Here is a 13,130-nt window from a genome sequence, read left to right as displayed (position 1 = left end):
GGATCTAGCCGACAATAGGTTTCCCATTCCGTCTCCAGTGTCTCAGAGAGAAAGGATGGCAGGACCTCAGCACACTCTTAACAATGTTTATGTCGACAGCGTTTTTTTGTTAAGATATAAGAAGCTCTCGCTCTGTCGTCAGCACTGGAGTGCAGTGGTGAAATTTGGGCTCACAGCATCCTGGAACTCCTGGGTTCAAGTGATCCTCCGGCCTGGGCCTCCCAGTGCTGGGATTGCAGGTGTGAGTCCCTGTGTCCTGCTGGCTTTTAAAATACAGTCGAATTGAGCTCATCTTTTTATCTGGCATTCTGTCGAGGTCATTACAGGCCCACTGGGTTTTGCTTTCTTTATGGGTTCCTAAAAACGGCACAATATCATAATGCAAATATGCACAATGAAGAGGGTCCCCGGCATCAAACCCATTTGTGAGTGAACCTGTACCGGCAACTTACACAATGTCCCTGTGGTGGGGAAAAGGGTGCCCTCCACTCCACGATGTCTTCCTCTCTTCCTTTTCTTCTCTTTCCTGTTTCTCTTTTTCTTTTTATCCCATGCCACCTTTTTCTTCTCTCTCTTATCTCACTTGGGCCCACCAGGAACTCCCAGGGTGCCCAGAAGCACAGCTTGGCGCACAGCGTGGCAGGAGGTGGAGCCCGTGGGGCAGGGCTGCTGGTGCTCAGATAGGAAGACAGGAAAAGCAGGTTCTTGTGCCACACGTTGATTCATCATTCAAACATTTATCACACTTTGAAGATTGCACTTCTGCCGAACGGTGGCTGGGACACAAAGATGAATTAGATAGGACCCTGGGCACAAGGGCGCAGGGCATCTCACTATTGCCAGAAAAAGGAACACGACAACCTGTGCTGACAAAGGCACTGCTGAACGACCGGGCGGGAGGACACCAGAGTCACCGCAATGTAATTCGTTAATGCACTAATGGATAACTCAGAGGTTAGCTTTGCAGAGCCATTTCTGACTTGCCAAAAAAAGAGAAAACAAAGAGGCTGAACAGTGAATCAGCTTGCGTTTAACATTCAAGAACCTAAGGAATGCATTCAGTGAAAACCCGGCCTTATGACACCCTCCTGACGTTGACAAAGTGCTTCGGGTGCAAATAGATGCCTCTGACATTACACTTGAGGCATTGCTGTCTGATGAGGAAGGAAGAGCAACACCCAAAGACGGATATGCACAGGAACGTTTAAAAGAGAAACTCCAACTTTTTTTTTTTTTGAGACGGAGTTTCACTCTTGTTACCCAGGCTGGAGTGCAATGGCGCAATCTCGGCTCACAGCAACCTCTGCCTCCTGGGTTCAGGCAATTCTCCTGCCTCAGCCTCCTGAGTAGCCGGGATTACAGGCATGCACCACCATGCCCAGCTAATTTTTTGTATTTTTAGTAGAGACGGGGTTTCACCATGCTGACCAGGATGGTCTTGAACTCCTGACCTTGTGATCCACCCGCCTTGGCCTCCAAAAGTGCTGGGATTACAGGCGTGAACCACTGTGTCTGGCCGAAACTCCAACTTTCTATTTCAAAAAAGTCTTTGTCTTAGAAGTTTGTCTCTGCAGCAGGCTTGTTGAAATTTTCTTGCTAACCAAAATCCAAAAGGCACTTCCTGAATATAGCACTCTATACCAAACACAACATAGTTAATAGTAAATTATTACCTGGGATGTGTCTACGACTTTGTTTTTAAAAACTCATCATTCTCTAAGAATTTTTAAATCGAACATAATGTAACACGCAGAGACATTTAGTTGTTTTTCAAATGGAGAAGAGAGATTTATTGTCACACAGACATACCCAAGTTTTACCTTTGCTATTTCGCTCATTATTTTCTCATTTGGGTTCTCTTCATTTGCATTGGAATGTGTTTTTCTCTCTCAGAATATTTTTATTATATATTACTTTTGGTAGCACGTAGTATTCATATAATTGCCCCATATTTTTAATGTTGAAATAGCCTCTTAATAATCTATCGAAGCATCCATCATCTTCTCTTCTCCTGCAGCCTGCCTGATGGGGCCTGCCAAGAAATTTGGACAGAACCTTTTTGTTCTGTCACCCACACTCTGGCCCAGCAGCGCCCGTGGGAAACTCTGCAGGACCACGACTGCCCACGCATTGCCCACTAAAACCATTCTCTGTAATTGGCCTAATGAAGGTGTCATGCAACACATGATAAATTTAACATTATTTGCCCTGTCACTCTACAAATCAAAAGAAATTAGTTCATAAGACATAGTTTTGATGGTGGGGGTGTTTCTGATAGAAATCAAGATTATTAAAAATCTCAGGGCATTAAGCTTGAAAGTAAAACCGTTAGATCCATCAAGACGAATGGGGTCGATATTGGGAGAAGGTGTGTGTGTGAGCAGTTTGTCCGCCCCCTCCCCCGTCCCTAAAATTGGAAACACACCACCGAGAGGAAGTAATAACGCTGCAGTCCAATATTCAAAGTCAGATTTTTACTCATACTGATGGTTTCTAAGATTTTGGAATATTACTTTATGCCTCCATCTGAAAGTTGTTATAATACCGGAATTCCAGGGCTGTGTTCACTGCAGTATTTTATAAAAGTAATATTTTTCTGAGTTATTTTAGGGAGGATGTAAAATGAAAAAAAATTATGGCAGGGATAATTTTTTAGTCTTCCAAATCAACAATCCATATATTTGTCCTAACCCTCGCTGGTTGGAAAACATAATCTTTCACTGAAGGATTATCAGCTAGTAAATAGATTATAGGAGGGGAAAAAATCTCCTTCAGACTTACTTCACATTATTTAAGTTTTTACCTTGCTTCTCTCAATTTCCACCTTTTTCTCATCTCTTTACTAAGAAAATGAGATAGCATCTTTTTAAAAGGGAATGCCTGAAGTCATTCCTCGGTCCTTGCAACGCTGAGTTAATTCATTTCTGAAACAGATCAATGCCCGTCAACATTGCTGCCCCGTGCCCAGTCATTCCCGGTGATAAAGCACAAGAGACGACATACATGGCTGCCTGCCCCACTAGAGAGAGAGACGGGTAATCTTAATAGCATTCATTCCAAATATACAGGGCATGTCATGGTTGTTTGCCCAGAAATGCAGTATATCTGTGCTTCCAATATCACTCAGGAAGTTGCCAACAAAATGTGGTGTTTGAACTACATCGTAGAATCACAGCAAGAGGCGTTCAGTGCTCCCCAGAAGGGTTTTGACATACTCTTATCATTGTTTATCTTCGCATCTGTAATGTGTTAAAATAAAAATCTTAACCAAATCAAATTCAACAGAATTTAACTGAGTCAGGACCGATTTGCCAATCAGGCAGCCCTCCAAGCCAGAGCAGGATGAGCGAGACTCCCGCACGGCCACACCATAGCAGACTGATGGACAGAGAAAGGGAAGTGACATACTGAAAATGGAAATGAGGCACAGAAGCAGCTGGATTGCTTACAGCTCAGTGTTTGCCTTACCTGAATGTGGTTTGAACAGCTGGCCCCCTTGGATTCACCAAAGCTGGGCGATTGGTACAAGAGTAGGATATAGTCTGTTTATACCTCCTGTAGATTATAGTTCAATTCACTATGTACAAAGAAACCGTTATGCTAAACAGAAAACATGTGAGGGGGCAGTTAAGCTAAACTTGATTTAACAGATGCATAGTGTTGTTCATGCCTGGGAGCTTATTAAAAACAAAACATTTACTAGTTTTCTGTATGTCATACCAAATTTCGGTCCTACAGTTTCTGCCCAGCCTTTTGCTTAAGTTCAAACTTACTATAGATGTTTTAATGTGATTGCCTAACCATTGCATCTTTTTTTTATTCATTCAACAAACACAAATATTGTCCGTTTACATGGTAGATGGGCAGGTGGGACTCTAGGCACTGGGCGCAGGGCACGTCAGCAGTTAAGGGCAATAAGATGTTAAAAATATCAAATGATAGAAACGTGTAACAGAACATAGAGCTGAATGGGCAACAAAGAGTAAATATCAGCGATTTCTACCCTGTTCTAGAAACGTTCAGACTTACAGAATGTGACACATTAAAGTCTTCATCACACTTTTAGGAAATGCATTCAATGTTAATTCCATGTCTTTTAAAAGGACTGTTTTAAAAAATTATAAATCCTGTTATTGCATGGTAATGATGTTACCTTAGTAAACTAATGACACGTACGGGTGCTAATCCAGTAGACAGTATTAGAGTATTGACACAGCAACCAATTAAAGAGCAGAGTTTCCAAACCAAACTTTGGGAAAGCATTAACACACAGCTCCCACTCAAGGAGCACTGCAGGCTACTTATCTGTTGTCTGTGGGCAAATGATTCGTTCTTCTGAAGCTATCTGGGCTAATAGCTATTATTCTTGTCAATATTCTATCAATACTAGAGTCGTTTAACTGTATCCATTGGCTCCAACAAACACAATTTAAGCTGATGATGGCATTCGATGAAATGAAGAAGAGCGTAAACATCGCAATCAAAGCCAATCTTGGGATAGTTCCTCCATCCACAAGAGAATCCATCTAGTTCTGACATTTGAAGTGTCCCGTAATTATGGGACGACAATGAAAGCTGACTTTTTTTTTTTTTTTTTGAGACGGAGTTTCGCTCTTGTCACCCAGGCTGAAGTGCAATGGCATGATCTCAGCTCACCACAACCTCTGCCTCCTGGGTTCAGGCAATTCTCCTGCCTCAGCCTCATGAGTAGCTGGGATTACAGGCACGCACCACCATGCCCAGCTAATTTTTGTATTTTTAGTAGAGACGGGGTTTCATGATGTTGACCAGGATGGTCTCGATCTCTTGACCTCGTGATCCACCCGCCTCGGCCTCCCAAAGTGCTGGGATTACAGGCGTGAGCCACCGTGCCCAGCCCTGAAAGCTGAGTCTTGACTGAAGACACATAAAAGTTGGAACATTTCAAAAAACTTTTCCAATTTCTTCATCAATAGCTCATCCAGTTGGTGCAGTAAAGTAAAATAGATGAGTTCTCAGAGAAGACTAAGCTACAGAAGAGACGAACGAAATTTGTTTTATTACTGAAATAAGTCATTTTTAAATTACCTTGTCATTTAAATTGGGTTTAGCTTCTCTTAATTTGCAACATGAATTACCATATTTTACTCTTCAAAATATTGAACAGAGAATCAATGCCAAGGCAATATTACATATAAAACACTACCCTTTTTTTTATAATGTTCAGCTATTAAACTTGTCTCAAATAAATAACTCTTCTAGCATGTTCATTTATAACCAAGAAAGTGTTGTAGGTCTTAAAGTATTATAAAACCTGTAGGACTTGCCTACATGCAGTGGTTCAAAGAATATCAAAAACACTGAAGCATTGGCCCTCGTGGTCTCTCAAGTGGTAACACCAATCACCTTCATTTGCAGATGTGGATAATAACACAGAGGTAAAATGAATAAACACCCAGGCATTGGGTCCCACTTGTAGCTGTGGCCTCCACTAGTTTCTTGTTACCAAAACACTCTAGTCCCTCTAAATCACTTAGACCTTAGAACAGAGAGACTACCAGTTTCTGGGGTCTTGTTTTCATGAGTGAGTTTCTGTAGCGTTACCATACTTGTTGCCTTCCAGACCTTCTCTATAGGCTTGTGGATTATTTTCAACAATACTCTTTCTGGATTTTTATTTTTTACGATTTGTTTTTTAAGTTTTTGACTTTATTATTATAGAGAATAGCCTGGACATTAGGATTTTTTTAAAGAAGCTTCCTGGGTGATTTCATGTGTGACATTTGTAAACAATTATTCTATACTACATTTTCTGTCATAATATAAATAAAAGCATAGAAAAGTCTAGATTTTGTAGATAATTGACTTAATTCTTTAATTCACCAAGATATGTAAGTATTAGGCTTCTCCTAAGTTAATAAACAGAAATGTAGTTTCCATGAGTTTCCATGTAACGTCTTTATAGTTGAAGTGTATGTGTAATAGATCATGTCTAAATGACAATACTCTAACATTGTGGGGTAAAATCAACACCCTTTGAAACTCAAATGTAAACACACTCTTTCTAGAGTCAACCATGATAGCACCAGTCATTACAATGTTGCAACATTTTAATTTTTTTTTTAATTTTTTACTGCATTTTAGGTTTTGGGGTACATGAGCAGAACATGCAAGACAGTTGCGTAGGTACACACATGGCAGTGTGTTTTGCTTCCTTTCTCCCCTTCACCCACATTTGGCATTTCTCCCCAGGCTATCCCTCCCCACCTCCCCCTCCCACTGGCCTTCCCCTTTTCCCCCCAATAGACCCCAGTGTGTAGTACTCCCCTCCCTGTGTCCATGTGTTCTCATTTTTCATCACCCGCCTATGAGTGAGAATATGCGGTGTTTCATTTTCTGTTCTTGTGTCAGTTTGCTGAGAATGATGTTCTCCAGATCCATCCATGTCCCTACAAACGACACGAACTCATCATTTCTGATTGCTGCATAAAATTCCATGGTGTATATGTGCCACATTTTTCCAATCCAGTCTATCATCAATGGGCATTTGGGTTGATTCCAGGTCTTTGCTATTGTAAACAGTGCTGCAATGAACATTCGTGCACATGTGTCCTTATAGAACGATTTATAGTCCTTTGGATATATACCCAGTAATGGGATTGCTGGGTCAAATGGAATTTCTATTTCTAAGGCCTTGAGGAATCGCCACACTGTCTTCCACAATGGTTGAACTAATTTACACTCCCACCAACATTTTAATTTTAAAGGGCAGGGGCTTCCTAGTAGATTTCACTCCTGCCCTCAGTTCTGCCTGTGGGGTACAGCGAACTCAGCTTACTCAGTCTTCTATGTAAAAGCTGCTTTCGTTTCAATGCTCGTCCCTTCCAAAACTCAAGTTGAAACTTAATTGTCATTGTGATGATACTGGGAGGTGGTACCTTTAAGAGGTGCTTCGGTCCTGAGGGCGCTGCCTTCATGCATGAGCTGCTGCTCTTATTGCGGAAGGTCTCTGTCTTCCTCCCTCTCTTTGCTCCTCCTGGGACTTCTTCTCCATGTTATAATACAGCAAGGAGGCCTTTGTCACATGGCGGCCCCTCAATTTTAGACTTTCCAGCCCCCAGAAATGTGAGTTAATAAATTTTTGTTCATTATAAATTACCCAGCCTGTGGTATTCCGTGATAGCAACAAAAAATGGACTGAAAGGTACTTTACATTTTAATGAAATTGGCATATTTTCTTTCCCATTTTTCTTCCCCTTCCCAGAAATAGAAATTGCATATGGATGCCATCCACACCAATACTCCTCTAGAATCCAATTACAGTTCTTTCAGTCATTCAGTGACATCTGTTTCTACATTAAAGTCACTCTCAAAGTTAATGACTTAAACCAGCAGCTCATTAGTTTATTTCATCGTTCTCTGGTTTGACTGGCCTTATAGTTGATGATTAGAATCTCCCAGGTAGTTAGACAGCAGTGGGGCTGGAGTCATCCGGAAGCCACGTGGACGCATCTCCAGCCTGGGGTCTTCACTCCCCTCCATGACCCTTCCCCCGACTGGCCTCCACATGTGCTCCTCTCCAACTCTAAGGAAACTGCCACTTAGCTGGGCCTTTTTATTTTTTGATGGAGTCTCATTCTGTCACCCAGGCTGGAGTGCAGTGACACAATCTCGGCTCAATGCAGCCTCCGCCTCCAGGTTTAAGCAAGTCTTCTGCCTCAGCCTCCCAAGTAGCTGGGATTACAGGCTGCCAACATCATGCCCGGCTAATTTTTAATTTTTGTAGAGATGGGGTTTCACTGTGTTGGTCAGGCTGGTCTCAAACTCCTGACCCCAGGTGATCCATGGCTTGGACTTTTAATAGCTTGAGAATCCCAAAGTAGTCACACTTCTAAAATGGCAGCTGACTTCTAAAAAGCAGGAAACAGGAGCTTTGGGAGTATTTAAGGGCTACATCCAGAACCAGCACAGTAATATTTTGGCTGCATTTCATTGGTCAAAGAAGTTATTACACTTGCCCCTATTAAGGAGGAGGAGAAGTGGACTCCATTGCTTGACAGGGGTCAGGTATAGAAGAGCCTGTGGAAGAAATTGTGATCACACATGGTTAAAAAACACAATCTGCCACATTAAACAAACCTTTGATGAGTGCCCTTCATGCCCAGATGCCAGGCTAATTCCTGAGGATTAGAATGCAAGTAACCCACAGTCCCTGCAGGTGAATAATTGTAGCAGCTGACTCACATCCTACCTCCGTCCCCTGGCCTTGCCCACAGGAACTGATGTCAGGATATTTACATCAATATCAGTAACTGCCTGATACTCACATAGATAGTTCTTTTAACTACAGCCATAACTTTGCTTCAACCCCTGTAAAGCTCTACCTGGTTGGTCTCACCCTCTAATGTAACCTAAAAACCTCATTCTGAATATCTGCCTCTTCAACTGTCGTTACCCGCTAAGCACACTGTCCATGCTTTATATAAATTGGTCACTTTCTTTCTCAACACATATTCGTTGAGTACTTTCAATAACGAAGGCATTGATAAAAATATATACATAAAATGGAAGATGACGAATCACTTAACCGCTTGTCATACTACTAGATTCTCTCCAAGGCTAATATCGATTCATCAACACATCCAGAATACAGCTGTTGAAGTGAACCAAAACCTCTGCAAACGTGATATACACCAGCCCGTATTTCTACAAGTTTACACAGAAAGACATTGAAGGTTTCACGGGGGCTGTATTTGCTATATCTGACGTATGAGAGTCGTATCCTAACAAAAAAGGAATAGATTTAGTTTAATGACTTAATGCAAATATACACGGGTCCCACTTAATTACTGTTTTCTATTTTAGGGTCTTACATGATACTCGTTTTGTGATATTTTATATTTTATTATCTTTTTGAGTATTTTTTTTTTTTTTTTTTTTGAGATGGAGTTTCGCTCTTGTTACCCAGGCTGGAGTGCAATGGTGCGATCTCGGCTCACTGCAACCTCCGCCTCCTGGGTTCAGGCAATTCTCCTGCCTCGGCCTTCCGAGTAGCTGGGATTACAGGCACGCGCCACCATGCGCAGCTAATTTTTTGTATCTTTAGTAGAGACGGAGTTTCACCATGTTGACCTGGATGGTCTCGATCTCTTAACCTCGTGATCCACCCGCCTCGGCCTCCCAAAGTGCTGGGATTACAGGCTTGAGCCACCGCGCCCGGCTGCTTTTTGAATATTAACAACTTACTTTATTTCAAGTGATCTTTGAAACCACCAAAACCTGTGTCACAAGAATCAGTAGTTAAAATGTAATCAGTACAGTCAGGTGAACGTGAATCTTTGATCTCGTCATCTAGAATCCATCACAGTACTGTTTTGTCTTAAGTCGTCCTTAATAGCAGTACTAATTACTGTACCGTAAGTATTCTGGCTACAAAGAATTACAATTGAAACTCTTTGGTCTGCAAATTAATAAACCAAAATGGAGTTATGTATGAGACCATTTCTTTCATAGCTGAACCCACCATGAGGGTCTAAATGCTATAATCTCTCACACAGAAACTCTTCAAATACGACGAACACCTGACTTGAGCTTTGAAAGAGTACAATTTTCTGAAATATGAACACATAGATTTGGTTTCTGGTAGCTAAATTTAGTTTTTCCATTTTTATTTTGCATGCCAATAACCAGGACCATAAATGCACTTGGAAATAATAAATTATAAATTATTTGGAATAAATAAAATAAAATGAAAGTTGTTTCTAAGTTTTGCAGGCTAGTTTCATTCGTCTACTGAATCAACTCTTTTGTGGCAGAGTCGTGCTGCTTTTGGATCTGACACTTTAGGGTTCCCTGGAAGTCACCTGGGATGGGCATTCTGGAAGCTCTCTCCTGTTGGGGTTTCCTGTCCATGCAATATACTTCTCATCTGAAAAACGAGAATACTACCAAAGTCTGGTTTGTTGCAGGCCCGGATATAATTATATCCCACTATGCCTTCCATCTCTAAAATATTTCTCAAATATTAACTAATTAAATCAATTGTAATTGATGGAGTAACTTGCTTAGAATTAGTGACTATATTTTTTTCAGAATTACACGAACCCACTCCAGACTATTAAGAATCCTGATGTCACCTGATAAATGTTACCAATCTACACCATTACAAATATTTACCCATTTTATGGGATTCTGTTTTTAACCTATATGGAAACCAAGTCACTGGGCTTTACAGCTCTGTAAGATCAGAGACGTCAATCATTCCAACATTAAAATTAAAGGCTTTCCAGATTCCACTTATGAGTCTTACCCACCAGACCATAAATTCTACTTTAAAAATAATTAAATCCCCCTTTGTTTCAAATGAGAATAGACCTAAGAGTCTTAGGTTCAAGTGCCAGAATGAAAGGATTTGTCACAAAACCACAAAAAGAACTTGGATTAAAGAAGCCCTAATGAAGATCTGACATTTAATCTGCTCTTTTATTGGATAGGGTCTTTAATATTCTGTGGTTATGAATTCATTTCATATTCACTTGGAATAGTATTTGATCATAGGAACGTGACCCTGTGCTGCTACTAAAAGAAGATTATTAAGCAGTGAGTTCTGGCAGGGACACCCCCACCCTCTACCCTCCCTCACCCCACTTGGAGAGGTAAGAATTTCAGTAATGTTGCCGTGACGTCGCAGTGGGAACCTTTCAAACCCTGCAGCGCCTTTATCAATGGACCTGTTCTAAGGACAAATACTGGCAACTTTGTTTTTTTTTTGAGACGGAGTTTTGCCTTTGTTACCCAGGCCAGAGTGCAATGGCGAGATCTCGGCTCACTGCAACCTCCGCCTCCTGGGTTCAGGCAATTCTCCTGCCTCAGCCTCCTGAGTAGCTGGGATTACAGGCACGCGCCACCGTGCCTAGCTAATTTTTTTTTGTATTTTTAGTAGAGACGGGGTTTCACCATGTTGACCAGGATGGTCTCGATCTCTTGACGTTGTGATTCACCCGCCTCGGCCTCCCAAAGTGCTGGGATTACAGGCGTGAGCCACCGCGCCCAGCAAGACTGGCAACTTTGTAATAAAACGTTCATGTTTGCTGTGCCTCTTCTGAAGTATCCCCAGCATTAGTAAAGGAAAATGCTAACAGGGCTTAGATGGCAGATGGGCTTCCAAGGACCATCACCTCCTAATCCGGTCACCTTGTGGCCACCCTAACAACATGCACTGAGACAAACAACACTGTGCCAAAGGCAAACAGTGTGTTCTATTTATTAACATACATAGAGAAGCAGGTGAGCCAAAATAATATACTAAAAAATGGAGCCATATTTTAAGCAAAAAATTAAAAAATAATTTTGTGAAACTGACTTACAGTTGAAGGTCTAACAGCACCTTTTCCTCTTTGTTTTTCCTCAAGAAGTTTCCAGTTGGCTGAAAATTTGCATAAAGCCCAAGAGAGTTCTAAAATTGACATCCTGTCCTACACCACATTCAACTCCCATCCAGCGCCTGCCTCATCTCAACAAAAACAGTGAAAGTAGAAACAGGCCATAAGAATAACAATGATAATTTGGTTTTCAGAATCCCAGTCAAGTGTGTGTGTGTGTATGTGCATGTGTATATACTTGTGTGTATGTGTGTATATATGTGTGTGTATGTGTGCATACGTGTGTGTGTTTGTGTGTGTATGTGTGTGTATATACTTGTGTGTATGTGTGTATATGTGTGCATATGTGTGTGTGTGCGTGTATGTGCGTGTGCATATACTTGTGTGTATGTGTATATACATGTGTATATGTGTGCATACGTGTGTGTGTTTGTGTATGTGTGTGTAAGTGCGTGTGTATATACTTGTGTGTATGTGTATATACATGTGTGTATGTGTGCATATGTGTGTGTTTGTGTGTGTATGTGTGTGTATGTGCATGTGTATATACTTGTGTGTATGTGTGTATATACATGTGTATATGTGTGCATACGTGTGTGTGTTTGTGTGTGTGTGTGTGTAACCTTCTGTTGTTCACATAAACTTAACAGGAAACCTGTAAAAGAGAAACATTTGTTTTCAGAGTCAAAAAGAAAATATATTTCCACATTATCAGTAATTTTTATTCACTGTCAAAACAATTGTGATGGGTGTTTGTGTGTGTGGCTTTCAATTAGCTCATTTGTGGAAGAATCTGAGCTTTTTCTAAACCTTTATGGAGGCAGAAAAGACTTCAGACTGTACCACAGGGGTTGGATGTTTATCCTCAGAAAAGCCCATGGAAAGGCTTTCTATCGACCCTAGAAGATTACAAGTAACTCTCTCAAGGTTTTCAACTTTATGTTCAGATCTTGAAGTCCAATGTGGCTGAAGACAAAATATTATATCAAAAAGAGATTATGCGGGGAAAGGATTTAACCATATTGCATTTTTCACGGAGAAAGAAAAACTAGAGGCACTAACAGCATTTTCTTGCTGAGCTTAGTTTTGCCCACATCGTAATAGCTTTTGTCTTTCCAAGTGAGGAGTAGGTTTAGGGATATTTTGTTGGCTCGAAGTAAAGGTTTTGTGTCTCTGTGAAGAGATGGGATTTAGTGGGGTCTCTATGCAGACCCCTCATCACACGTATCACAGTGACTTGGACGGGGGAGGAAAGACTTCCTTTCGTACCCATCACTAGGTTCGTGGCTGGAGCCCATGTAACAAGAGACAGATTAGCAAGCAGAAAGCTGCACATTTACCAAAGCAGGTCTCAGGTGACAGGAGGAACAGCGTGATCTGTGCATCTGATGCTGGATTCAGGAAGCTGATGGCCCTGGAGAAGTATGACTGGACCAAGGAGGAAGGACCTAACAGCAGCAGAGGCAACGGTTTTCTCACCAGGCCTGTTAGTATTCTCAGATGCTTCCCGGCGTCCTCATGTGCTGAGAGACAAGGACATTCGTTACTTCCGGGTATCAGGTGGGCACCTGTCACATGCAGATCTTAAGACCTAATTCTGGGGAAGATCAGAAAGTTCCTTTATAGCTTATTGTTGTTGATGTTGTTTTTGAGACGGAGTCTTGCTCTGTCCAGCTTGGGCTGGATTGCAGAGATGCAACCTCTGCTAACTGCAACCCCACTTGCCCGTGATGTGTTTGCAGCTGAGCCCAGTTTCTCTCCCCCACCGTG

General features: G+C 41.5%; 1 protein-coding gene across 4 annotated transcripts in view; it reads right to left on the bottom strand.

The window, feature by feature from the left end:
- Positions 1–6,311: 6,311 nt before the first annotated feature.
- LOC118152121 (uncharacterized) overlaps positions 6,312–13,130 on the bottom strand; it is a 275,375-nt gene continuing 268,556 nt past the window's right edge. For all 4 annotated transcript variants that reach the window (XM_078367789.1, XM_078367790.1, XM_078367792.1 and 1 more), the window contains one exon: positions 6,312–12,883. The gene's annotated coding sequence lies outside the window, so the exon portion shown is untranslated. The remainder of the gene's footprint in view (positions 12,884–13,130) is intronic.

This window comes from Callithrix jacchus, chromosome 3 (genome assembly GCF_049354715.1).
Source record: "Callithrix jacchus isolate 240 chromosome 3, calJac240_pri, whole genome shotgun sequence".
Taxonomy (NCBI): Eukaryota; Metazoa; Chordata; class Mammalia; order Primates; family Cebidae; genus Callithrix; species Callithrix jacchus.
The sequence above is the reverse complement of the archived record's forward strand: the minus strand, read 5'-3'. Positions and strand labels throughout refer to the sequence as shown.